A 27382-nucleotide genomic window follows, 5' to 3' on the forward strand; every position below is an offset into this window, starting at 1 on the left:
ATCAAACCTCTGAGTTCTTGTTGAGTCTTATCAGCACATTCAGGTCTTGATGGTTGTTTTGTGGGCCACAGCACTTTCTTCTATGTGTTTTTGCATTTCAAGGTAATGCCTTTATCGCTTTACTGAGGTCTTTTACTTTATTATGTGGCTTTATTGTGTGTTTAACTGCAGATCCAGTCTAAGAACAAATTTCCCTTTAGGGGTCATAAAGTCTGCAATTGTACTGAAACAAAGGCACGAAAACAGATGATGCATCTCAAACAGTGAAGCTGTTTATGGTCCTCAATGTCTGCAGCAGCTTTTTACAAGAAAACTGAAGATCACCTTGACCTGTCGTACCCTGGTATTACCATCCTAATCATTTATGATGCTCCACATGACTGTCTTTGTTTCAGTCTTTTCAAGTTTTTGTCCTTGCCTTATTTACTGTCCTTGAGCTGTGAAAGAAGTTCAAGTCTTCAATCTATCAAAGACAAATATTATTTATTACATATGAATAGTTAGATGGCAAAAACTGAAGTGTTGATATATCAGTGTTAAACATTCCAGAGTTGATTTTCAACCCTCTAAGTGTAATTTAAACTTCATTCAGTGTATTTTACAGTGTTGATTCATTCATTGTTAGTCCAAATCTGTAGAGAGTCAATTGATTAAAGCTCTGCACACTGTCAGTTCATATCTATGAGGATATGTGGGTGGTGGAGTTTTTCCATCATGCCCTTGAGCATGTGTATTTTAGATGTGTTTAAATGAGTTTAAGTGTATCAACGGGTATTTTAGACTTTTGTTGTTGCTTTTGATGCTACATGTTTTTGCACCATCCGTGAAGTTATCCACCGAGTTAATGACTTCCCGCCCTTTTGCAACTCGTGTCATTAAAGAAAAGTACAACCTGACTACAAGGTTGTTTTTCTATTTTTCCATATCAGTGGACACCCCACTCTGTCTAGGGTGTAAAATACTGGGAGAACATATTTCAAAAAGTGCTTTAATGGCTTGATAAATACTGTCAGAACAGGCAAGACACACCAAAACCGCACTGACCTTTCTTTGACCGCCTCACTCTGGCATTTCTCTATTAAAGCATATCCATAGGATCCTGTTTGTGCATGTGTTCCAGCCTATGCCCATGTAGCATGCTTAATCAAAGAGCGAAATGAATTTCCAGTTAAGGGATAAATATCTTCTTCTTTAAGTACAACCACATGCAAAATGTGCACAGTTTATCTAAACAGTCATTGGATGCATGTGGAAACACCCAGTTTATGTTATATACAGTTTTATACAGTATTTTCCCACTGCATAATATTGTACAATTATGCATCTGTTTTCTGAATAATCTTCATATGTGAAAAATCACATTATAACCAGCCCACTCTTCATCTGAGCTACTAGTTTTATTGTGCCTTCTTTTTTCACGTGGTGTCCACTAACATGTTAGGCTGCTTGAAAGATGAGGGTTAAACAAGTGTAACCTTTGCCCTTCGGACCTTAGAGTTTAGATTCTCTTGGCCTCTTGGTGCTCATTAAAGGTTTAAAAAAACTTTCCACAAGACAATAGTATATTTGTTGGATTTGAATTATTTTTATTAAACGGGGAAGATCAAATTTAGCATAGTTTCAATAAACTGCATGAAACTGATGTGCTTGTGCACAGAGGGTTTAAATGTACCCAATGTCCAATGTTTGCCTCTATTAGACCTTTGGATATACAGTATATAAACCATCCTGAAATATATTTATACATGAAGACACAATAAAGACATGAACATTATATAATCCATCTGCATTGTATAATATTATCAGTATTTGATCTTTATCGTGTAAGATTTTAAATGATGGATTTTTTTTCAGGTGGTAATATGTTTCAGAGTTTACAGCCTGACTAGGTCCACAGTTTTGTATGTTACAGAGCAATAGCTGCTCTTTAACCATAGTAGATAAAATCATTATTAAAATGGAAAAAAATGGAATTCTGAACTGTAAAAATACTTGCTTACTTTTCATCACAGATAATCCTGCCTAGAACCAGATACTGTAGGCCCTGTCAATGTAAACATCACTCATCAAGGAACCACCAGCATCATTCAGCTAGCTTGCTTGAGGCAAATGGGCCCTCGCTGATGAGAGCTCACCCGTGTGAAATTAAACACCAAATGAGATCTGCCAGTCACTGTCTTAATGTGCTGCCTAGCCCCCTGGCATTGGCCCACACACACACAGCTGCACACATTCTTACATGAGTACACACTAACATACTCAATGACACAAACAGAGTGCTGGTGGAGAAAGTCTATGAGGAAGCTATTATTTGACCAGCATATTAAAAAGCTTAAAGAGACAGACTCTCTTAAACCAGAGCCTGTGCAGCTTTGATCAAACCAGACTTGTTCTTTAAGGGCTTGTGTTATAAAAAGGCTCATCGTGCTGAAAGTTCACTCACAGCAAGTAGCCTAAATCCATGTATCTCACTTATCATTTCTCTTTCTCAAGAATGTACAATATTATGAATGCATCAAGTGTAGTTAAAGACCTGTAGCATCCTATATTGTACAACCACAGCTCTCCTGTCTCATTCATCAATCAGTGATTTTCAGTAAGAAGCTTTTGTTTCCAATTCCTCCTAAAGCATTTTTGGAAAAAAATGATTAGGCTGTCATATCAATAATCACCATTAATCTCAGAATATCTGTCGTTAATCACACTTAATCTCACCTTTTTGAAACTCCAATATTTTGCATTTATAACTGTTTTTTTCCCACTTTGGGTGTGTGTACTATCTTAAAGTGAGGTTAATTTACTTCCTGTTTGGATACAGACTTGTTTTTGTTTTGAAAGAAAAAAAAACTCCAGGTAAATTAAAGATTCTGGTAAAACCTTAATCACAAAAAAAATGAACTTGTTATGGAGCGCAAAGGAAGTAAGGGAGCAGTAAAAAGGTATATTTGTTATATCACAAGATGCAGATGACTTTTGACTTATCTAATGAGTTTTTGAGAGTGAAATAAGACCTTAAGGAACAGTGTTGTTTTTACATCACTGTGACTGCAGAGAGCCATTAACCTGACACAACAGGCTCTTTCATACATCCAAAGCCTAGGATATATTTTACATTCATCTGGGAGAACCCTGATACAAAGCAATTGGGAAGGGCTGGGCTTTTCAAAAAAATTCAAGGAGGGCTGGCTGCAGACTGATCATCCGAGACACTGTCTTTGTCTGAATGGAGGTACATGCAAAAACTTTCAAAATAATAGCTTTGTCAGCAGGGAAGGGCTATGTCACCACTGTAACATGGCTAAATACTGCTGGTGGTTCACTCATGGGGATTCATGCTGGTCTTCATTATAACAGGGTCAGATTAAACTGGTCTATTTCAATAGGCCACAACAGATAGTAAAGTCTAGACCTGTCCTCTTTGTAAAATGTTTTGAGATAACTTTGGTTATGAATTGGTGATATACAAAAAAAAAAAAAGGAGAAAAAAAAGGACACAGTTTATCAAAAGCTAAATAACTTTTTTGAATCATAAATCGTTGCCTGTGATTTGTTTTTCCTCTTGAAGCCAGCCGTGTTTCCCCATTGACACTATTGATGACTTTGAATCCCGTGCGGCAGCATTTTGAGCGAGCTTGCAGCTCGAGTGACTTTGGTGACTTAAATGATTAAATCCACACCAGTAAATCTGATATTGAATGTCTTTTTATCCATTTTAATTTGAATTACGATCATTTATTACCGCTAGCTCAAATGCTAACCTCCATATTGTTTCTCTCTGTAAAATAAAGCAGCAGAAAGGAGAGATAGACTTCAAAGCACTTGATGATTTATACAACTGTATACATTGAGTACATATCTGTATAAAACAATTGTTAATATGCAAGTTGTAAGTTTGATATTGTATTTGGAAAAGTGTGATAAGTTTGTATTAAAAAAAAGAGAAAGATGGAGAGAGCCTGTGATGCAGCCCCCTGTATTATTGTTATTTTAATATTTAGCAGTAAAACTCAATAATAAGCAGGAAAACAACTTCAGGGTCACAGAGACACTGTACATTTACAATTCTATTTTTTTGAGTCGTTCTGAGTCAAATATAGCTCTTAAATAATTTGCTAGTCTGAGCAGTCAGTTCAGAAAGTTTAGACTGGTATTGGATCACGGTATCGACCAATACAATTCCGATACCCAACACCTTGGTATCGGAATTGTATTGGGAAGGAAAAAATGGTATTGAAACATCCCTAGTAGTAATATTAATCATGTAGCTAGTGTAGCTATGTTAGCTTTAGCTAAAGCTAGTGAAGCTAAAGTGAGTCTCTGTTTGTCTATTGTGACACATATGGCGTCTCAGATGAACGGTCTGTGAGAGTGGCTGTCACAGATGTATGGTATGCAGTCAGACTGTCTTGAAAAATTCACAGGAGATTGGACGACAGACTTTCACGACAGTGAAAAAAACATCTTATCTGCCAAGGGAAGCTTTCATTGTGGCTCCCTGTTCTTGTTTTATTAAAGAAATGTGGCCCAGTTCTGATAAAACTCTGCTACACAAAGGCTACATTCAAGCTAATCGCTACACTGGCAGCAGCCATTGCCACAACCAAACAACTTGAACTAAACTATAGTCAGCTGGTCCGTCTGTCACTTTGGAATAAAAACTCCCTCCTCCCTCTGTGTCTGAAACAGCTAAAATACCTGACTATCTGATGAAAAGCACACACAAACTGTCATATAATGGCTACTGGTCATGTGTCTTCGAGAAAAAAAAAAAAAACATTTGATTTTTTTAAAGTAGTGATGTTGACTTAGGTTGTCTGCTTGTGAGCATTTTCTCATTTAGAATTTTCAAGGATTTCCTTGGTATAGATCAAATGTATTGATTAAACTGATCCTAATCTAGGGGTAGACCTTCACTCTGCCAGCTTTTATTAGAATAGACCCAAGGTGAGACATAGCCTCACATCAAGTATCTCTTCTCCTCATTAAACTACTAAACATTTATATCTTAATCAAAGATGTGAAGGTCATTCCTACAGCACATGGAGTTTCATTGATTTTGAGGATAAATGCTCTCCCATCGTTCAAAGAGCCAACTTATAAAGAGGCATACGAATCTTGTGAACACTACTTCAATAAAGCATGGTTACTTCGATATGTAATATGAGCTTTGCCAAAGAAAGTGTTTTCAAGTACTTAGTAGGGTCATTTAAATCAATTTAAAGCCAGGCAGGTTGAATGTCTTGATAAAGTATCACACTATTGAAGAAGTTTGTCTCCCCTTTCAGATCAACAGTAAACACCATAGATTTGAAAATCATGATAATGACAGCTGAGCTCAGCTAATTGTAAGAAAAATCATTTTAACCCTAAACTGGATCTTTCCTTTATCCTACCCAAGAACATTTTAATGCTGAGACTCAACCAAACCTTGAACATATCATGTGATGTATGCCTTCACATGGTTCTGTGAGCATCATTCATGGTGACACAGTGGAAATTGGTGCATCTCATCTCTTACATAGTAAGCATGTGCCGCCTCATGCAAGTCTGACTGGCAGCTGTAATCATTCTTCACTATCAGTGGAGCCAGCTGGTTATTAAACTCTTGCCAAAGTCAGCTGGGAGAAGTGCAAAAACATTTTTTCCACCAAGAACATCTTTCCAATGCAGTTGTTTTCTCTTCTTTTAATGTAGAAATGTTGTCTAGTTGTGATAAAACTAAAGCCATAGCAGCATCTTCCCCAGCCGCCATTCTTTACATGCTTGCAGTGCAACTAAACCATGTCTGTAGCTGTCATATCTTTCTCCTCAACGGATGCTAACTGATCCGACCATTCTCCAAGCCAGGAACAAGCATATCAGCTTGGAGCTTTGCAAGATAGATCAGCCTGATAACAGACATGGAATTTTTGAATTTTGAATGTTTCTATAGTATCACAGAAGAAACCAAATAACATATACACTTTTGTTTTGTTCAGTTTTACTGGTTGCCACAGCTTCCACCAGAGAAGTGAGTATTACAAACTAGAATAGAGTGGTGCCATGGTGACATAGTTTTGAAGGAAAACCCAGAAGTTTTGCTTGGGTTCCCTCGGCGGTGAGCCTGTGGGATTTTTCAATGGGATCATTGCTGAAAACAAGATCTGTGTCTAATCAAAGTTTATGAAATGTACACATTTTGTTCATAAAGATAATCTTCATGAATTCATAATACAAACCTCATATTTAGTTCGTAAGTATAAGGTCCAGATAAACAAGGTAGTTCTAGTCAGCTGCCTTTTAGCATCCACCGTTATAATAAGTCACAAAAAGATATGCAATTCAAAAGTGGAGAATTTTTCTGATGTTTTTTTATGTCATAGAAAAACATTAAAATCTCTTGAGTTTGTGTTCACCTCAGACCTTCTCTAAGGCATTTAACCAAAAACTCAGTTAAAAACCCCATAAATGTCCAGACCAGGGAAGCAGAAGTGGTAAAATGCTAAGAGGCATCTGGCTGCAGCCCTCGAGCAAACCTCTCCACTGGGGCGTTTGGCTGGAGACCTCTATGGTGGGGCGAAACCTCTGCGATGGGGCGTGACGTACATTGCCCAAGCCATGGACCTCTACGCTGGGGCATGATGTATATTGCCCGAGCCGGCGGACCTCTACGCTGGGACATGACGTATATTACCCACGACGAAATTTCAGCTTTATCCACTTGCCGACAGGCTGACCCTAAATCTAACCAGTCGGGTTTTAACGCCTAAACCTAACCAGTCGGATTTGAATGCCTAAATCTAACCAGTCGGATTTAAACGCCTAAACCGAAGCAGTTGGGTTTTAATAGCGTAGACCTATACGCTGGGGCAAAGCTTCGCCCCAGTGTATGGGTCACAAGCTTTCCTGTGGAGTAAATTTTACCCATAAAGTGGTTTTGGGTATATATGGACATTCATAAAATTTGGAGCTATGCGGACATTTTTTATGACATCAGGTGCTACAAAACAGACTTTTGGGAAAAGTCAGGGACCGACAGACTTTAAAATTATATCAATACAAAGTTAGACACAATCAAAGAACAGCTTTAGGTAAATTTTACACAGTGGCAGTTCTGTTAAAGAAAGAAAACTGTACAACATTTTGTTGAATTTGGAGGATGGATTGAATGTTAGAAAACATTCCTCATACTAATCTTGCTCACAAAAACAATCAGACAGCACTCTTCCTTTTAATATTCCTAAAAATGATCATTTTTTGTTAAAGTAATACATTTAAGACCTGTTTTAAACTACTACTACTATGAAGCGCAACATTTTACCTATCTTACACAACTAAAAGCAGACTACATTAGTTTAAAAAAAGAAGGCAAGAGTACAAGTACAAGTAAACTTTCATGTAACTGAAGAATGTGTGCAGCCCTGCAGCTTCTGTTAGGAAAAGTAGGAGAGAAAGGCCTTCAGCTAGGCTCTGAGACAAACCCTTCTTCTCCTCTCTCCTCTCTGTCCCAGCTTCTCTGAGCTCCAGGTAGCTCTGCTGTCACAGTTACAAATGACACGTGCAGTTCCAGCACAACAATCAGTCCCTACTCAGCACGCTTCCTCTCTGCGAGGTGCTGAGTCTTTAAAAAGATTACAAAGGAAATAATAAAACATCTGTGAACACAGAACACCACATGCTGAGACTGTAAGGTTTGTAGTTCACCACCTTGAAGTGAAATCTTTAGTGTATGATGGATTAAAATGTGAAAATTCATTCTACCATGCAGCACTTATTTTCATACCTTTACCAGATGCTGCCTTTTTAAAAAGGAGTCCTGGTCAAAGAAGCTGCTTATGAATGTAACCTTGATAAGAAAGCTGCATTCTTTTCACAGATTCATCAATAAATAAGACAAGCATTGTTTTGAAAGCGTTTTCTCAGCTTGCCTTGCCTACTACCCTTGAAAACCAGAAGCCAAAGATCTGCGGCTGTCAATCATTTCTATAAATTGGTGTCAGTTTTACCCCCAAATGGTACATGTCCCATTTTACAGCAAACCGCTCCACATTCTGTTTTCCTGAGCGCTGCCCTAAACTGATTCTCCTCTTCTGTAAAATCTCCCTGCTATCATCCCACGTCTGCTGGCCTATCAGCCTGCACTCAGAGTTCAAACATCCCTTTCTGCAGACAGATGTCTATGTAGCATGAAATAGAGCCACTAAGGGAAATCGCCTTTACCCAAAATGTTTTCACAATGCTTGGATGCTGCAGTGTCTATATTTCATTCTTGTTCCTGTGTGGTTGGGTAGAGATACTGAAAGAAACCAGTAGTGTCAATCTGTCTGTCAGCCATGCATCAGGATCACACGCTTTTAACCAAGTTATCTTTCAGACACTCCAGGTGAACTGGATACACATCCTTTTAGATTTCTTCTTCTTTTATTTATTTATATCATGACAAGAAATGTGATGAATCCCAGGATGCTCCAGGTTGGTGTTTCCTTAAGAGAATTTATACAGCACAGTAACCCAGAGAGATAAGGTTATGAACGGTCATTCACTCTAATGTAAAAGGCTACTAAGTACTGGCTTTTCCAAAGGAGACAGGGAGGTGACAGCCCACCAGTTAGAGGCTGACGGGCCTTATCAGCCCTCACAGCTCACTGCTAAAGAGGTTGCACTCAGACAGGTTGGAAGTAATTAAGAAAGAAATTAATGATGAGTGCAGCAGTGAGGACTATAAGGTGAATAATTGCCTATTTTTTATCCTTTATCAGTTTGGTTAACTTTGTTTAGGCTCTTCTCTTGAGACTGGACCACAGATTTAAACCATATCCATCTCATGTCCACTTTTCACCTCACAGCAACAACAAAGCTCATAAAACAGCTACCAAAAATGTTGCTAGCTCCTGCTGGCTCCTAGTATGGTAGTCTTTTTGAAACATATTTACAGCATTAAAAGCCCTCAAAAAAACATCATCCCACTTCCTGTACTACAACAAGCATACATACAGCATGGTAAGTCTATATAGTAGTAAATGTTAAGCTAATGTTGAGTTAGCGTCTATTGTATGTGTTTAACGTTAGCCCATTGTTAGCTCCACTAAACTGCTGTGACTGTTGTTTCAGTCTTCACCTCTGTTCTAATCATATCCAACATCTCTCCTCTTGGTTTTTTGACTTTTGGGAAAACAAAAAAATGCAACGTTCTTCTCTAAACATTTGGAGTACTGGCTGTCAGACTTGCAGCACACTGCTTTAGCATAGCTCCTGCTGAAAGCTTTACAGGGTTCCATGCATCTAGCCTAAAAGTGATTTGCATAAATGTTAGCTGTGATGCAAAGTTTTTCTGTCTTGAGTAACTGGTCTTAACTGAACAAAAAGGGCAGAATATAGTCCCCAAATAAAAAAGGAAAACACTTAGATGAGCAATTTATGGAGGAAAATAGACAGAATTAAACTCTATCAGAAGGCACAAGCCATAAAAATACACACAAAGACCAACAAAGAGCAAAAGGCAGAGCACACAATGTGAGCGACAACAAGGACCCCGTTAAAGCAATTAAAATATGAGGCAGAAAACATATGGCAGCTGTGATAGAAAAGTTAATGATTTGGTGCAGAGAAAAACACATGCCCTTTCAGATTTGAGTAAAAAGGTAACCTTCACATAAAAACAATGAGTCAGCCTCCTAAAATAACGAATAGAGATCTTAGAAAGAACACAATTTAGGTTTGTGGTGCTTGACTGAGACCAGAGATACTTCACAGCCTGTGTTACCTCAGAATTAATTATGGTCTGACATTCCCTCTTTTCTTCTTTCCTCGTCTATAGAGGAGACAGAGCTTCAGGCTGTCTGTTTCGGGAGTAATAAGACCTCATCTCAAGACTGGAGAGAGGAAGACTAAAACATATATAAGGACTCTTCTTCCTATCCTCTTTCCTCCTCTTCCTCTAAACCTTTCTTGCTCAGCACTTATATTTTACTTCTCCGTCAAGTTTCCATGACCAGATCAGAAGCCCTTTAGGTATTAAAGCCCACATTCTGCTTGTCAGACACACAAACAGCCATTGAAATTGTTAAATCCAGAAATCCCCTGCAGGCTGTATTCTATGGTGAAAAGGATATCAGTAGGATCTGCAGTGCCACAACAGGGTGGTCTGCTTGGCTCAGATGTGAGTGTGCTAATTATAGAACTGCGGTTGAGTGTTAGCAAACTACACAATAGAGATCTGGTTAGGAAAGAGAGAAACTCCGAAGCCTAAATAGTTCTTATCTCAAAGAGTTTTAAGGCTGGAACTACATTCTTTCACTACAAGTTGTTGAGAGTCAGCCATGTAGTGTGGATTTCATGAAAAAAAAGATTCAGCCTACTTGGTAGTTTTTTTTTTTTTTAACCTGAGCTGTTGTAGTTTTGGAGACCAATCCTGAACAAAGGGCTATAAAGACAAATGGACTCATCATCTCAGGATCCTTTGCAACACCTATAGAGAAAACACATTATAATCTCTGATAGGAGCAGACCTGAGAAGACTGCGCAGGGGTCAAGGTGATCAAAAGTCCTGTGACCTTTTGCTGCATTCCAACTAATGTGGAAGTCAGGGTTGGGAATGGCATCACACCCCAACTTGAATGCTTTCCGTTTGCTTCAAGCTCATAACTGGGGGTTGCTCTGACTTTCTAATACGGAATAACAAGTCCAGGGTCCATTTATTAATCTGAACTCAGACTTTCCAAGTTCCGAGATTAAATGAAATGCACCATTTCCTCACTGCCTGCAGCAGATCAGCTGCCTTCCACAGTGTGCCTAGTGCTCCCAGTTTAGCTTAAGTATCAGTGCAGTCAGAAGTACAAGAGTTTCTTTTCCTCTTTCAATGCCATCTAGACAAGGGCCCACCAGTATCAAAAGAAGGACACAAAACTCTTCTCCCGTCTCAGAAGGACGATATGATAGCTGAATCTTGATGCCACATGACTTTTAACTTGCTGGAACCATAGAAGGAACATTAATGGACTGATTTCTGCTCATTTCTGGATCTGTTGGACATCAGACTTTAATCACACTGTGATCACAAGTAAGGAGCTTTGATCTGGGCAGAACAAGCTGTAGGAAGTGTTTCATGTTTTTCATTCATTGATAGCTGCATTTGTTGTCTCGTTGTCTGCTTATGAATCGTTGATTTGCTTTGCTGTGTGCACATTTATCCAGTACAGTGCCTTCACCTAGTGACACAATTAAATTCTGCCCACTGGATTCCTGTTAAGTGTAGTGAAAATACTAAGATTGTAGACTCCTTAGTCACGCCAGGGAGCTTTCTTTGTTGTATGTCCACCATCTTTAAAGTCACATATGAAACCACACGTGCATCAGCCATCTTCTTCCTTCTACATACACAAACACACACAGGATTATAACAGTAAAAGTTATAGATTTGTATTATGTTTGTGGTTTATTACATTTTTGGACAGTGATTATGGATGCAGGTGCAAAAAGCACCTTGTAGTCATATAAATCTTTGCTATAAATGAGTTTAAATTCTCAATTAAAACAAGAGCATTTGAGTTAATTCCTGACCTGCAGAGTGGTAAAACTGTTTTAATCCAAAGGCTTTTTATGGCACATAAGAGCCATTCTCTTACATTCTAGAGCTTGTGATTTATTCCTGTAGAGTCTCTACTCTCAGATATCTTCTCTTTTTGCCTTACAACAAAGTGATAATTTGGAGAAAGCTATAACCATTAATGAGTGAGGCTTAAAATCATTCTTTCCACTTGAAATATTGAATGTTTTCTGTGAAGTGGATGCATTAAACTATGATGTGTGAAGATACTTTTCAGAACAACCTTGAGTCAACTCGCTCTTCCCAAAGTGACACAACAACATGAAAAACTGTGAGCTCAGGCACCAGAGAGAGGAGTGACTGCATAAAAGGGACAGGCAGATGGCTGACTAAATTCACCGCAGAAAACAGATACACCAGGTGACCTTTCAGTAACCCCTCTACGCATTTCTCCCTCTCTGCTGACTCTTTCGTCAGTTTCCTCCGTTCAGGCAGGGCAGGAAGAGAGCTCTGTTTGCTCTGAGCTGAGCGACTGATGCTCTGCGCTCAGCTGCTGTGTTCATACGGGATGCAGTCGTAAAGGTCATTTTTAGAAGTTCAACATTAGTGAGCGGAATTTCAAGTGAAGCGTGATGCCAACATTTTGTGGCCCCGGCATTCAGCAGGGAGAACAGAGGAGTTATCAGGTGAGCCGACAGGCCCGGTAATGTGTCTCTGGAATGAAAAGGATTTTGATTCCAATGGTGCGAGATAGCGCTTCTCTTCTATTTCAGTGTCATTCATATTAAGTGCTTCTCATTGTCAAAGACCTGATGTTAATCATGTTAAAATCCCCAGATATGATTGTGTGTTTGAGTGTCAGTGTGCCCTCTCTAAAACCCATGAGAAAGACTTTCATCAGTTCAATTTCAAACTAATCTCATCAGCCCCATCATCAGAACAGGAGTGCAGCCTGTAAGAGTGTGACTCACCGTCTGTAAGGCATCTTTTTTAAAGCACCACTCATTAAATTCTTCAGAAAACTGTTTGCAAAGCCAAACAAATCATAGTCACCAAGCGTAAAACGAAATAAAAAAGAAGGGGGGGTGAGGAAGCAACGGGTTCACCTAAGGGGACGGCTTTGTTGTGTGAAAATAAATCCTGCTCCTGATTAGACGAGCTCTGCATGGGGTTCAGGTGATGTGGTGCCAAAGATTTAAATTGTCCATGAGCAGGGCATTGTAATTGATATGAAACATTTAATTTAGTCTTCTTAAGCGTTACATGGAATTGTCATCCAGGGGTCTTTATAATCTCATTGTTCAGTGCCTGCATTATTTACCCTAAATTTATAGAAAAAAGGCAGTTCAAGTCTACTCTATTTGAACAAAAATTTAACATCTAAGACCCTTCATTTTTACTACAGGTATGCTAATCAATTTGAGTGTTGTTTCGTTCTTAATTTCTATAAAATGTACATATACAATCCCATTTTGTTAACAATAAACTCAAACCCTTTATAGGGCACCCATTGAAATACTTGGAAATTCAAAATTGAAGCCCTCGAATGTTATTGGTGGACATCCCAATACTTTATAAAACTTTTTTTTCAGATCTATACATTTGTTTTCACTATTATGGTGAAAATCAAGGTCAATAAAGTGACCGTATATGGTTCTTTGTCTGTTTATGGTTAAAACGATCCATAAAGTGTATACATATTAAGATGATAATAATGGAAAATAAATACATACAGAGCCTAATGAGTATTTACATGCACATTAAACAGTTGTTTGAATATAAAATATTTATTTTACAAGACATGGTGGGGTTGCCTTAAGATTCTGATTTCTTATAGAGATAAGATATGACTAGTTATAGAATACTGTGTGAGTAATAGTTGTACCACCAGTTTTGTTTGTTTAACTCCAACTGGAAACTCATAATAATCACAAATATTAAATAACTAAGTGATATTTAGAAGTATTGAGGCCCAACGGAAAAATTAGAATTAATTTATGTTGGTTTAGTTTTATTAAACTAATTTACTCTTGCAAAACTGACTAAAACCACACATATTTCACTATTTATACCAATTATTTTTCTTTTTAGTTCCACCAGAACATTTTACAAATATCCCAAATATTAAATGTCTAAATTAGTTTAAGCTGAAATAAGGCCACTGTAAGAATAAAACCTGATACATACCTATGGGATGGGAAATGTCAGCTGAAACGCCACATTTTTATTCATTTCAGTCAGAAACACTTGTCATATATTAAACCATTTTAGTGCAGTAGTCAGGCAACATGCTCTGACTTTCAACACATGGCAAGAAACCCCCATAAGGATAGATGCATTTGTGACAATGTGTATTGAGTACAATATAACTAATTCAACTAGTTCAAAAATGGACTTAGGGAGCAGATAGCAATTTAGTTCAAAAGCAATTAATCCATAGTAGCATGACTCTGAATATGAGGCTGCAACAAGCTTTATGCTATAAAAGAGGAGGCTGGGGTGGAGGAGATTAAGCTTCGCCAGCAGCAAGCAGGGATTAGTGAGAAGTACATTGTATTTAAATGCACCCCTGAGTTGAGAGAAAGAGCTGTGATTGGCCAAGAGAACTGGGAATTGATAATTGGGATCAGCTGGCCGTCAGCTAATCACAGTTGGGCATATGACTACTGTGTCCTGCATGAACTAATGCTAAATTTGCCAGGACAACCTCATTGAGAGTAAGGATCTCATTTAAAAGAGAGTCCTGGCCAAGAAAGTTAGCAGTACATTTAAACACTTTGAAAACACTACAGGTCAACCAACTCCGGAGTCACAGAGCAGAAGGTCATCAGTCAAAACATCTACAATCTGATGCCTCTTCTTCCAACAATTGTAAACTACATTTAAATCAATTTACCAGCTCCCCCAGACATAACATTCCTGCAGAAGATTCCAGGCTGCAGGAGCAGGATACCTAAAACTCCTTTCATCCATTTCAAAACAGACTTTACGGTCACCTCCAAGATGGCAGCTGCCGTCCTCTCTGACTGTTAAACTCGCATTTAATGATTTGTATGAAGGGGTTTTGGTAGAGCAAACATGTTGCCCAAAGAGGACGCAACAGAAACGAAAGCTGGAATAAAACTACAGCCAACTTGGACAGCCTCTCTGTTGCAGTGTGTGAGACAACAGGTGCTAGAGATAACCTGACTGAAGAAGTTTTGGCTGAGATGAAGGAAATGAGAAAGGACTTGACTGAAAGACTGGATAAAATTGAGGGATCTCTGAAAGGTCTTAATAAACAATGAAGCCGAGCAAAGAGTAAGTGATATAAAAGATCAGAGATTACGCACGGACTGGCTGTTAATCTACCTAATCAGCAATCAACGCCGTATGGAAGCGCATTGTGAAGATGAAGATGTATGCATATAGCATTAGAGGCCTAAAAGTGACACACACTACCACAGTTATAGTAAGTGAAATGCTCTTATCGTTGTTCCATTGTTGCGTATTTTAAGCATGCGCAGAAAAAGGTCCTTTTGTATACCTTTAACTTTGAATGCAAAACACAAGAAAATATACCTGTAACTGGCACAAGAGACATTTTTTTGTATTTGCATGTGAATTTGCCTCCTGAAACCATGCATTTTTACCTCATTATAATGAGTGATGGACTCTAGATGTTGTTCCATTGTTGTATGCTTTAAGTATGCAGAGATACAGGCCCTCTTTGTTTACCATGTTGACTTTTAATGCATTATACAAGAAAATGTACCTGTAACTGGTACAGGAGACAGTTAACACCATTTGCATGTGAATTCACCTCCTGAAACCATGCATTTTTACCACAGTTATAATGAATTATACACTCTGGATCATCTGCTATTGTAGTTTTTTGTAATAAATATACAGATGGAGGCCTTTTTTGTGAACCATCATGACTTTGCATGCAAAATATGTGAAAATTTACTTGAAACTTTTTTCAATTTTCATTTGAATTTGCCACCTGCAACCTTACATTTTAAGTACAGACATGATAACTGATGTTCTCTGGATGTAAATTCATATTTTCTAGAAAATTAAAGAAACCTGCTTTTTTCTGTTACGGATTCTTCCTTTTCTATGAAAGATCCAGGCTTCCAAGTCACTACTATATGAAATACTTGTACAAAAAGAACAGCAAAATCCTCAAACAAACCTTAATGAACATACTTTTATTGCTGGAAGATACATGAGAGGGTAGTTCATGAACCAGTGTACCAATACTGCAGCATAGTGCTGCAAGAAAGTCGCATGCTGTATCAAAAACTGTTATGATTCATGTTTTTCTTCCTTGAGAATTGAAGCAGGAAAGGCAGGCAGAGAATGTTTTTCTACGTCTATCTCCAGCACTGAGGCTCCTCTCTTTTTTCAGCGTTTAGCATCTGTGAGCTGCAGAGAAGTCAAGTGTGCAAGTGGGTAGAGAGACCGCGCTTTTACCAAAACGACCTGTTTTCAGCCTCTCCTGTCAGCGAGTACTCGCTCAGCTGAAATGTCCTGGAGCAAGACACTAAACTCCTGTCTGCTGTTCTGTCCCTGAGGCTGACCTCTGAGAAGGGATTCCTCCATTTGGATCGATAAAGTACCACAATCGTCATATTACTGACTGATAAAACCAATTTTAGAAACCTGAAGTACAAACTGTATCTATGCATGGTCAAGCTCAAACACTAAAAGTCAATTAAACTAATTATTCAAGAGAGTCAGAATACAATCAGCTTAACACATGAAAACAACAGCAGTATTGACACTGTTCATTGGAGAGGGAAAGCTGACTACAGCTTGTGTTTCACCAGTGTCACTCAGAAAGTCAATTACATGCTTATGTTGATATGTGTAAATCCTCGTCTGGAGACACGGCTAAATAGATTGCTTCTCTAAGAACAGCAGATCATGCAAGACCTGCAGAAGCGTGTGGAGAGTCTTTTCTCAGCCTGGTTACACATGGAGGATTTTTTTGCTATCCTTGAAATTTTTTGCATTATTCAACTAACATGCATGACAAACTGCACACATGCATTCATGCGCATATACTCTGCTTAAATCTGGTCCTGGCAGGGTTTAAGTGCTAAGCAGGGCGAGAGCACTCCAGCAGTCTTTCTCAACTCTAATGAGTAGAATGTTACGCTTATGTGTGTAGAGGCTGATGTGCCTACGTCGTGTCTTTGGTGTCAATCTGTAAGTGTGTGACTCATCCTACTATTAGTCTGTCTCTGAAGCCCAACAAGCAGCCGTAATCTGCTGGACACTGCACTATAATGGCTGTGTTCGAGACAGCTAATAAGTTACACACCAGATTGCAAACTGCAAAAAGCCCGGCTGAGTCACTAGTCTGGGCCGCATCATTATTTCTCAACCTGCTGACTGTGACCCTGGGGTGCTCTGCAGAATTGCTCTGATGTGATGGGGCACCCGGAAAATCTGTGGGAGTCATTTAGAAAGAGCTGAAAAGTGACTTCCATGACCCCTTGGTGATATTTACATTGACAAAGACAAACTATAACACTGTTATCTTTAATAACTGGTATTTAAAACTAATGTGAGACACTTCAGCAGATAATAAAACATAATGAAAGTAATACTTCTGCCTCTTTGAGCCAAAAAAAGCAAAAATGAATACAAATTAGATGACTTGCTCCTACTCTAATCTGTTTTAAACACAGCCAGATCGCTGGCAATTTGCAGTCCACTCCTGGACATGAATGTTTACCATTGAAAGAAAGCAGAGTGACAGTATTTGTCAGACAACTACACCTATGTGTCCACAGGACAGGATTATAAAAGTTATGGCTGCCTCACATGAGGTCACCAAGTTCAAAATGACCATAAACACTTTACAGATGCTTAAAATGTTCCCACAAACATTCAAAGGTGATCGCTGATGGTTCACACTTATTTTTAAAGGTGTCGCTTCTGTAGCAATAATATGACTGCAGAAGAAACCACAGTGAATCCAAGAAAATATCCATAAATCGTGTTTTTTAATGTTAACTTACACTCCCTGCAAAGAATGACAAGGCTAATTTCTTAGGGTTTTACAGTGTGTTACTGTAAATTAAGAGTTCAGACAGGATCCAGCACTTCAAAGAGACCCCGCTGAGAACTGTTGCCTTGTGTATTCTCATTCAGGAGTGAGGGCAAAAGATATTGATCCAGCTCTCTGCATGTGCTTGCATGTGCTGTATGCATGTGCCTGAGTTGAGAGTTGGGCGAGCTGTTGGGCCCAGCATAAAGCTGAAGGGTTGAAGATTTACAACCACATTTCTCACAGATAGCAGAGTGATGAATGACTATAATTCTGCTGCTGGATGTTAAGTCCGTATCTGGTTCCAGGTAGGGAGGACATCCAACAAAACAAAGACTGAGTGAGTGAGAGAGTGGAGTGGAGGGGAGGAGAAGGATAAGGAGGGAGGCTGGAGGGCTTTCAGCACCATGGAGAGCTCCAGTGCAATCTATGTATAAACGCTACATCACGGCAGCGTGCGCGCAGACCAATCCTCATTTCCCACTCCGCTGGCCGTCACGGAGGCTTTACTGCCGCTGTGCCAGCTCCTCTGCTGACACTGAGAGGATTCTCCCATGAGAGCGCGCTGAAGCAGCTCATTAGACATAATCAGACAAGAAATTCTCGCCTTGTTTAGGAATGTCTCCTCAGTCAAATCTTTGAGACTTTTCTTTGCATGCAGGTGAGGGAAAGCTCTCCCCAGTATCCAGACAAATAAATTGTCTGTCGGTGAAGGAGGAGAGGTGGGAGGTGTTGGGACCGGGAATGCGTGCTGGAGAGCCCGGAGAGGGATGTGCGTGTCTCACTGTGTTATTATTTTAGTCCCTCTCTGCTGCAAGAGCAAACCTGGCTGAGCTTTCCTACTTGAACCGTGAATCAAACACTGCCTTGTTGTTGTGTTTTTGTCCATGCAGTTGTCTGTGAGGTTGCCAAAGCTGGCATCCCATCATATTCAGTGATTAATCACACCCAGACAATAGGCACAGACATAGTAGGCATGTGGTTAAACACTGTCACAGATTGTCATTGGCATCGCCTTGCATGCGCTACATGCTGCAGCTCACACTTATCTTCCAGGCTGTATATTCTGGAGCAATCTCCCTGTATTATTGATGCATTTCTCCTCAGCTACTCACAAACTTATTCAAAATTAAAGCACGCCACTGCCACCCTCTTCACACTGTCCATTCACTCACTGGGAACAGTCACGGATAGAGCAGCGTCATGCACCAAAACTTGTCCAAAAATAACACTAAAACAAGCCTCTGAGCAGCATTTAAGCCCTCATTGCGCATCAGTAAACACAGCTCCCACCTTACCTGTGATATCCCGAGGCAAGAGGACAGTAAAGAAAAGGAAATTCGAGCAAGTATGCCACAGATCTCCTCGCAGCGACGCGTCCAAACTGCGCTCCTTTAGTTCCACTCCTCTCCCCCTCCACTCAGCAGGGCTTTAAGGCTTCAGATTAATTGCTCGGCTGGTGTATCAGTGTTTAAAGGTGGTAGCGAGTCCAAACTCTCAGGAGCAGTAGCAGCAGCAGCGGCAGCGGTGGTGGTGGTTTGCCATCCTCCGGCTGGTTCAGCTGGTTTCCTCTCCGCGCTCAGCTCCTGCTCTGCCCTATTTCAACTCCTCTCGCTCCGCTCCGCTCCTGACGTCAGCCGCTGCGCGCTGAATGCGGGGAGGCTGCATCTGCAGATTCATCTCACTGGAAAAGCGACACCTGTGTTCGCGTGTGCAGCCGTGCATGTCTGTTTTGTGTAAGTTTGTGAACATGACAATGATGCAGTGTCAAAAATCGGAGCATGCTGACACTGTTTACATTTTGTTTTATGTAGAGTCTCATTTCAGGAATCACTTTGATTTTGGATCAGTTTTACGCACGACATTTTGATGGTTGTTTATACAAAGTTGTTCTTGCAGGTCATGTAAAAATGTTGTATCTAGAGCCTACAAATCAAACAATAAAGAAAATTTATCTTTTCTTTGACAACAATCAGTTTTGTTTTCGTAGAAGAGCGAACAGCTGATAAAATAGTGCCAAAAAATCTAATGCAACTGTGCCCGTCAGTGATCACAAATCAGCATGTGTTTTACCTTAAAACAAGATGTGATATTATGGCTGAGACTCGTACACGTGAACATGCAGACAGATGTTGAGGATGTTGCTGGATTCACCCAGCGAGACCGTCAAACAGTCAACTGTTGTCAAAGTTAGCATATGCATATTTGATTTTGTTTTTGACAGAATGTTTCCCACTTCCCTTGTGTGCATCACTCAACAATCAGCAAGGCAGTGGGCACCCAACATATTCTCTCTTACTCTCTCCATATAATCCTCTCTTTCCTTCTTAGCATGATATTAAAGGGGAAAGAGGTTCAACTGCGCATGGCATAATTAGGCCTACATACTGTAACTCCAAAAAAGACACGAGAATGGTGGCGTCCACATCAAAATTGCATGCCGCACTAAAACATTTATACTCGATGTAACATTTATCAAGACAATGGAGAGGGAAAAAAAGAGGACTGGAACAAATAAGAAGCAGAAGGGAAACGGGAGGGGTAATAGAGGGGAAGAGAAGAAAAGTCAAGAAAGGAACTTTAGTCATGAAGTTGCAATATTTGATTCCTACAGAGGAGGCCTCAAGCTAAAGAAAAAGAGAAGGAAAAAATAACACATTTAATTCATTTTAGTGTAGAAGATAAAGTGTGTGCAGCAGCAGCAGTAACAGGTGATGTCTGATGGATAAAGATCTTGTTGCACAATGCAGAGCAATCTGCCTTGTACATCTGAGCATATTTAAGTGTCATGCATCTTTGATATGACCCAATTTAAAAAAAAAAATACTTTCATCTCTGTGTGTGATAAATAAAACATCTGAAACCAGGGGAGTCAGTTTAAAGCTTGGTGGTGTGATGATAAGCTGAGTGGAGGTGGAGCTAAGTTCTTTAAAATGAATTAAAAGATCCTGAGTGTCCAAAGACTCACGTGAAAGCCGCAAATTCTGTGCCAAACATAAAAAAGAGAGAAATTAGGATTAAATATTTGGTTCTTAATTGTAACATTTCTCAGCATTTTAAGTCTTGGTAATTTAGTGCGCACAACTCTGTAGGCAACATTTTCTGAAGAAGTATTTTTTCCCTGTTTTGAAAGGTGCTAAGATATTGCTAGATGACTGCTAAGATGCTGTTATACATTAAGTCAGTTTCTGATTGGCGAAAGAGTGTAATATGTTTGTCATTAGTATGTACATTGGTATGCGCCAATATGTTTACACATGAATTGTATAGCATCCAATACCATTAAAGCAGTAAAATGCCTGCAGGGCATCCCATCATATCATATAGTATTGTATAGTTTTGTATTGCATGCCATGACATTGCATCCTATGGCATGGCATGGCATGGCATCGTATCTTAAGGTATCCTATAGCCTGGCATTGTATTGCATGGTATCAAATCGAATGGCATGGAATCAAAGCATATTCTATAGTCATATCACATCATATGGAATTGCATAACATCATATTGTGTTCTATCGTATTGCATGGCATCACTTGGCATCACATTGCATGGCATGGCATCATATGGAATCATACTATATTGCATGGCATCTCATGACATGGCATATATCGAATCGCATGGCATGGCATTGTATCATATGGCATGGTATCACAACTCATTGTATCGCATCGTGTCACATTGCGTGGCGTGGCATCCTATCATATTCTCTAATCATATCGTATAGTATGGGCTGCATCACATTGTTTTGTCTAGTATCATTTCCCATTACATGGTATGGCATCTTATTGTATCGTATTGCATGGCATGGCATCTTATGGCATCACATGGCCTGGTACTGAATGGCATGGCATTGCATCATATTGTTTTACATGATATATTGTGTAATATCTTATATCATGGCATTGCATTGCATTCCAGGGCATTGTATCATATTATATCACATCGTATAGTTTCTTATTGTGTCCTATGGTATCATATGGCATTGTTTGATATTGTTCATTGTATTGTATGATAATCATATTATATCGTATCATATCATGTCGTTCTGTATCTTATGGCATGGCATTGCATGGCAACATATCATTTTGTATACATAACTGCAAGGGCATTTGCTCTGGTTTGCTCAACTCACTGTTACTAAATAGAGTACATTTTTGAAACCTCTGTTTATTCTTTGAAGTAAAAAATGTAAATACAGTATAGGTTGTTGCAAAAGCAGATTACTAAGTGCATTTATTCATAGATGCTTGATTTTAATTGGAGTTAAATCTACATCGGCTGACCACTGATGGGTTCGGTTATGGCATTTTGGCACTTAATGTTCCTCTTCTTCTGCCGTCCACAAGCACCATATTCTGCTTATAGTCAAAACCTGCTGAACAACAGTGGCAAATCAGCGCACTTCTGATACCCAAATCCATTTATGTGCCTAAAGACTACTTTTATGCTGCATTTTTAAAAAAAGAGATAAGACCACCACTGAATCATCCTTCCTTAAACAATAGACTCCTGAAAAATACGCAGTGTCATCAAGTTAGACACTGCTGTGCAGGACCCAGCGGTGCACTCTTTAACAATCACAACTCAGCTTTCACCAGGTAGCCATCATATTCCATGTAGACCAAAATGACACATTATTTCAGCCAAAACTAGAACATTAATCACACCTGTTTTTTTTTATTTGTGATGCACTGATAAGGAAACATTTATCTGTTTTATAAATGAAACAACATGAACCAAATTTTGAGCTTTAAGCACTTTGCTACGGTCATTTTTAAATTCTGGTAACTTTGATGGGTTCTAATTTTTGAATGACTAAATATTTGGTATCACAAAGTATTGAAAACCTTGTCAATACTACCAGAAATTTTTTGCCACTGAAGTCATTTGATTGGATATTTAACAGCATGGATATAAAACAAACTTTCTTCAGAAAGTAAGCCTGGCAGTTACATTCATATAATAACCAAATCGCAAACATTACAGACTAAGCAACAACCCATAAATAAAATAGAGAATAAGGTCAGAGGGTCAAATTATGTAGAGACCTGTTTTAGAAGTAGTTACACGAATGGTAGCTCACTTAAGCTTTGATAGCTTTATCTGAAGGTAACATAAATATGCTAGCTATGCAATTGGTGTTACCACTTAAGCAAATGTAGCTAAGTTACCTTTAGCAATGTGCACGAAATTGCATGAAAGCTAACATAGCTACATAGGTAACACATCTATGTAGTTTACAGTATATTGCTGTTTTGTGAGCTTAGCTTTAGCTACATTGCTCTGCTATCTATAGATTAGTTACCTTCAGCAATGTGAGCTTTAGCGAATTGAACGAAAGCTAACATAGCTATGTAGGTCACATATCTACGTAGCTTACAGTACATTGCTGTTTTGTGAGCTTAGCTTTAGCTGAATAGCTCTGCTATCTATAGATTAGTTACCTTCAGCTATGTGAGCTTTGGTAAAGGTAGCTAATGTTTACTTAGCTATAGAAAATGGTGACACGTAGCTTATGTAGCTGCTTTGTGAGCTTAGCCTGAGCTATATTAGCTATGTAGCTACATTAGCTACATAGCTATGTTAGCAGACAATTATCACATTTTTATTAACCTTCTTGTAAATGGGTTTTGCAGATTTTTAAGAAGAAGACACACAACTCTTCTCCCGCTGCTAGAAGGATGATACAAGCCCAGCTCTTGTAAAGCAGAATCTTGACACCAAAAAACATGAACTTGCTGGAACTGGGGAAAGAACATCATGGACATTAATGGTGCTCATTCTCGCACCTTTAATTTATTTAAACACCAATATTTATTAAACAATGATAATATCATTTAAATCTTAACTCTGAGATAGATTTTTGCTCCTCTTTAGTTGTTTTTCTCTGTCTTCAGGTTAGTGCCCTGTTAATGATTCATCTTGATTAATTATTGTATATATTTATATCACTTTTTATAATGATAATTATTCAAATCTTAATAATAACCAAAGTCTAGCATTGAAACCTCAGTACACTTGTAAATGAAGAATATACGCAATCAGTAGTATATAAATTGGGAATATACACACTTCTGCATTCACCACTACACCCCTGTGCAGAGCTTCAAAAAGATGTAAATCAGAGCGTTGTTAATTAAAACCCTTTTCTCTTAATTTTTTTTTCATAGGTCCAAACAAATAAAAAAGCTCATGTTTCTTTGCTGCCAAGAGTCATACAAAATAAGAGCGATTCTCATTCTGTGTGTTCCATACAGTGCTGAGTCATTTTAGCACTTTGAAAATGCACACATGAAAATGGATCAAATTGACATAACTTTGCAATATAAAGGACTTTGCAAAGCAAACACATAACCAGCCTAGCCTTTCATAACAATTAAATTTACAGCTTCTTCTAAACAAATCATTAAAAATATGAGACAAACTAAGCATTTACAAATGTTTGGAGCCATTACCCCTCACTTTTTAGAGCTAATGGCTCTGCAGTCTGTTCAATTTTCTTTGAAAGATATTCTCTGGAATGCCTGAAGTGAATTTTTCCAAAGTTTTTAAAAGTTCTTCTCACTTCATTTTGAGTCTAAGGTTAACGGTCAAGGTCACCTGCAGGCATTAACCCTTCCATTAACCAAAGTCCTGGACACAAATTTCTGTGATGTTAAAATGATGAACTGATAACCTTCCTCCACAAAGGTCAAAAAACAACTTCACTCACATCAAAATGTCCTGGAGAAACATTTCCTTGGCTGTTATTCAATGGCACCACTCCTGAGCAGAAGGGGAGAATATGATATGAATACAAATTTTAGATACTAATTTTAGATGCTAAACTTTGTTATAAGCTGTATTGAGTATGGATGTACTCTCAGTAACATCACACATTGGTTTATGAAGAGGAGTTTTAAAGATCAGTGTTGGTTGATGCTATGTTGGAAATGCTACCTCTACATCTACAAGGTTAAAAGTTTAAGTGAAGGCAGACCTGAAGTCTCCAAGCAAACAGGTACAACACACAACTCAGCCCTCATTATAGTCATTCATGCATAACTCTTGGTCTAGATTGTCAACATGAATGTGTTATGAACAAGAAAAATATAAATAAATTAAAAAGAAAGAAAATTTTTGTACCAGGCTGCACTCATGTTCACTTTTGCTGTCAAAATGGGCATTTCAATTTGGGCCTAATGGAGATCTTTGCAGTCAGCCCCAAGTGGACACTGCAGGATGAGGTTTTTAGTCTTAAAAATGTCTGGAGTTGGGGTTCTTTCAACACAGCTGAACTTTATCTATGTAGCATCTTTCAAACTTATAAGCTTGCAGCCTGAGCGGCCTCGCAAAAGGGTGACAGGTGGGGAATAAAAAACAGGAATTGACAGTTCTTTGTGAACTTATACAAGACTAAAGTATGACATCCACATTTGATTCATCTTTACTCTCATAGCTATAACTCTGTGTTTCATCAGATTAGATTTTGAGTATGTTGAGATGTGCAAGAATTTATATATAATATCTCTCAATGAACTTCTGAGTTATTGGTAAAGACATACATACAATGATATTTTATCCAGATTTACCATAAACCCAAATGCTGCTTTGTATTTCCTCTCAGGAAATGTCTGTAATCTTCCTTAAAATGCCAACATTTTTTCTGTCCTTAAATGCTTTCATGAGCATTTTGACTTTCCCAGGAGGAGTGTCCTTGCTTGGGGGCAATCAGCTCTTTTCTTTGCTGCTTTCTCTGAGGGCTTTAATGTTTAATCCTTGCAATTGTTTTCCTGGAAATGGCAGTAATATACAAAAATAATCACCCTGCAGTTATAGACATTAATTCATTAAACACCAGTGAAATAACCTGTACTGTCTGATCAGGCCCGCAGGGTTCCAAAGGTAACGTCAGTGCAGTCTTGCCATGACACTAAACATACTAAAGCAACAGAACTCCTGACTGCTAGTATTAAACAGCTATGGTTTAAAGTCAGTATCTGGCAAGGTATTTGTAGAATATAGCTTTCATTTTTTTTTTCATTTATTTATTTATGCAAAAGAGAGAAGATTACAATAGTACAAAAGAATACATGAAACATATTTAATGCACAGGTGGGACAAAAGAAACCCCTAAAGGCTTATAAGAGGGTCCCATACAATATTAAACACAAACATCTGCTAGATCCTGTCAGGGAAAAAAATATCAACAAATTCATATTCTCAAAGTTAAAAGCAGGAACATAATACAGTTTACAGGAAAACATTTTTTGTGCCGTAGTACAATGCACTTAAAAATTGCTATATGCAGTTAAAAGCGTTTGTTTAAGATCTCTTTTGAAGGCAAAAATAGAAGTGTGACTGCAGAGTGAGGCAGAAAATCTGTTCCAAATTACTGGGCCTCTGAACCTGGTTAAAAACTGTCCAAGGCTGGTTCTATAGAATGGAGTATGGAGAAGATCAAGATCAATAGATCTGGTATCATACTGGTGGATATCAGACCTAGTCACAAAAAAGCCATTGAAAGTTTCAGGAAGTAAATTATTAAGGTACTGAAAAACAATAGCACCTATTTGCATAATATTTATATCAAATATATTTAATATTAGTAGGCTTTGAAATAATTGAGCAGTATGAGCATTCCACTCTGAGTAGGTGACTATTCTAACAATTTTTTTTTGCAATAGAAAAATGGAATGAAGATTAGTTTTGTATATATTGGCCCATACTATATTAACATAAGAAATGGAAGGATAAACCATACTATAATACAGATCCATGAGATTTTTCTTGACAAGATGTGTCTTACACGCCGTAAAATCCCTGTGGAACTCCACACTGTACATTACTGTATGAGGATTTAGCTCTGCTCCAAACAACATATTGGAACATAGGAAAACCTTCAGATGCACAAAATTAGGCAGACTACCTGTTGTTCTTTTTGCTGGAAACAATGAAGACAGCCACACAGTTTACAGGCCTGCTATCACAGCAGGCTGAAGGCCTGGGAGGATCCACAGTAGCTTGCTGTTAAGTGCACCACCCAAAATATATCAGCGGTAAGTGCAGTAGTAGGGAGATGGATAAGTCCTGGTTATGAGGCGTCCTTGTTGTCAGCCAAGAGTAGATGGGGCAGACTGAAACTGCCACAGTCACAGGTGGTGGAGTAGGCCGCTGAAGTTGTAATCCAATAAAAATCTCAGGAAGCAAAAGCCATCCATAACTTTTGTTACTTTGATGTAGTAAAACATTACATGCTGCAGTATTCCACCAAGTCTTGGTTTTAAAATATTCATATTTTGTAAAAATAAAGCAAAAAATACATTGAAGTTTCAGGATCTCAAACACATTCAGCCTCCACACAGGAAAACTAGCTACTGTAACAAAGATTAATGTAAGTTTAGTCAGATTGTTCTGTGCTTAAAGATGAGCTTTGATTACTAAATTAAGAGGTCAATCTTGGCTAAACACTTTTGAAAAGAGATTTTCTATCTTAGTGAGATTCTCCTGATTGTTAAACACACAAAGTACTTGGTTTATAGTCATGCTGAAATTGCTCTGTGACACCTTAAACAACATTTGTACTTTTCAATGCACTCTGAAAAGTATATTTGAGCGTTTGTTGAAGTAATTTTATATTTGTGTGAATCTAATCCAATCTTGTACTTCAGTGGTGGTAGATACTTTTGCAGACTATTTCAACTTAAAATTGTAAGTTGTTCCTTTAGCGTAGAACTATGAGCTCAGATAAAGTGCAACAGTCAGGTTTCGCTTTCCATTATTTTCTTGTCACTGAAAATTGCATTTTCTGATATAGAAATATGTTATGGCCA

General features: G+C 38.5%; 1 protein-coding gene across 1 annotated transcript in view; it reads right to left on the reverse strand.

The window, feature by feature from the left end:
* fstl4 (follistatin-like 4) overlaps positions 1-19113 on the reverse strand; it is a 269449-nt gene extending 250336 nt beyond the window's left edge. The window contains exon 1 of the mRNA XM_041801878.1: positions 18866-19113. The gene's annotated coding sequence lies outside the window, so the exon portion shown is untranslated. The remainder of the gene's footprint in view (positions 1-18865) is intronic.
* Positions 19114-27382: the final 8269 nt, after the last annotated feature.

This window comes from Cheilinus undulatus, linkage group 12 (genome assembly GCF_018320785.1).
Source record: "Cheilinus undulatus linkage group 12, ASM1832078v1, whole genome shotgun sequence".
NCBI lineage: Eukaryota > Metazoa > Chordata > Actinopteri > Labriformes > Labridae > Cheilinus > Cheilinus undulatus.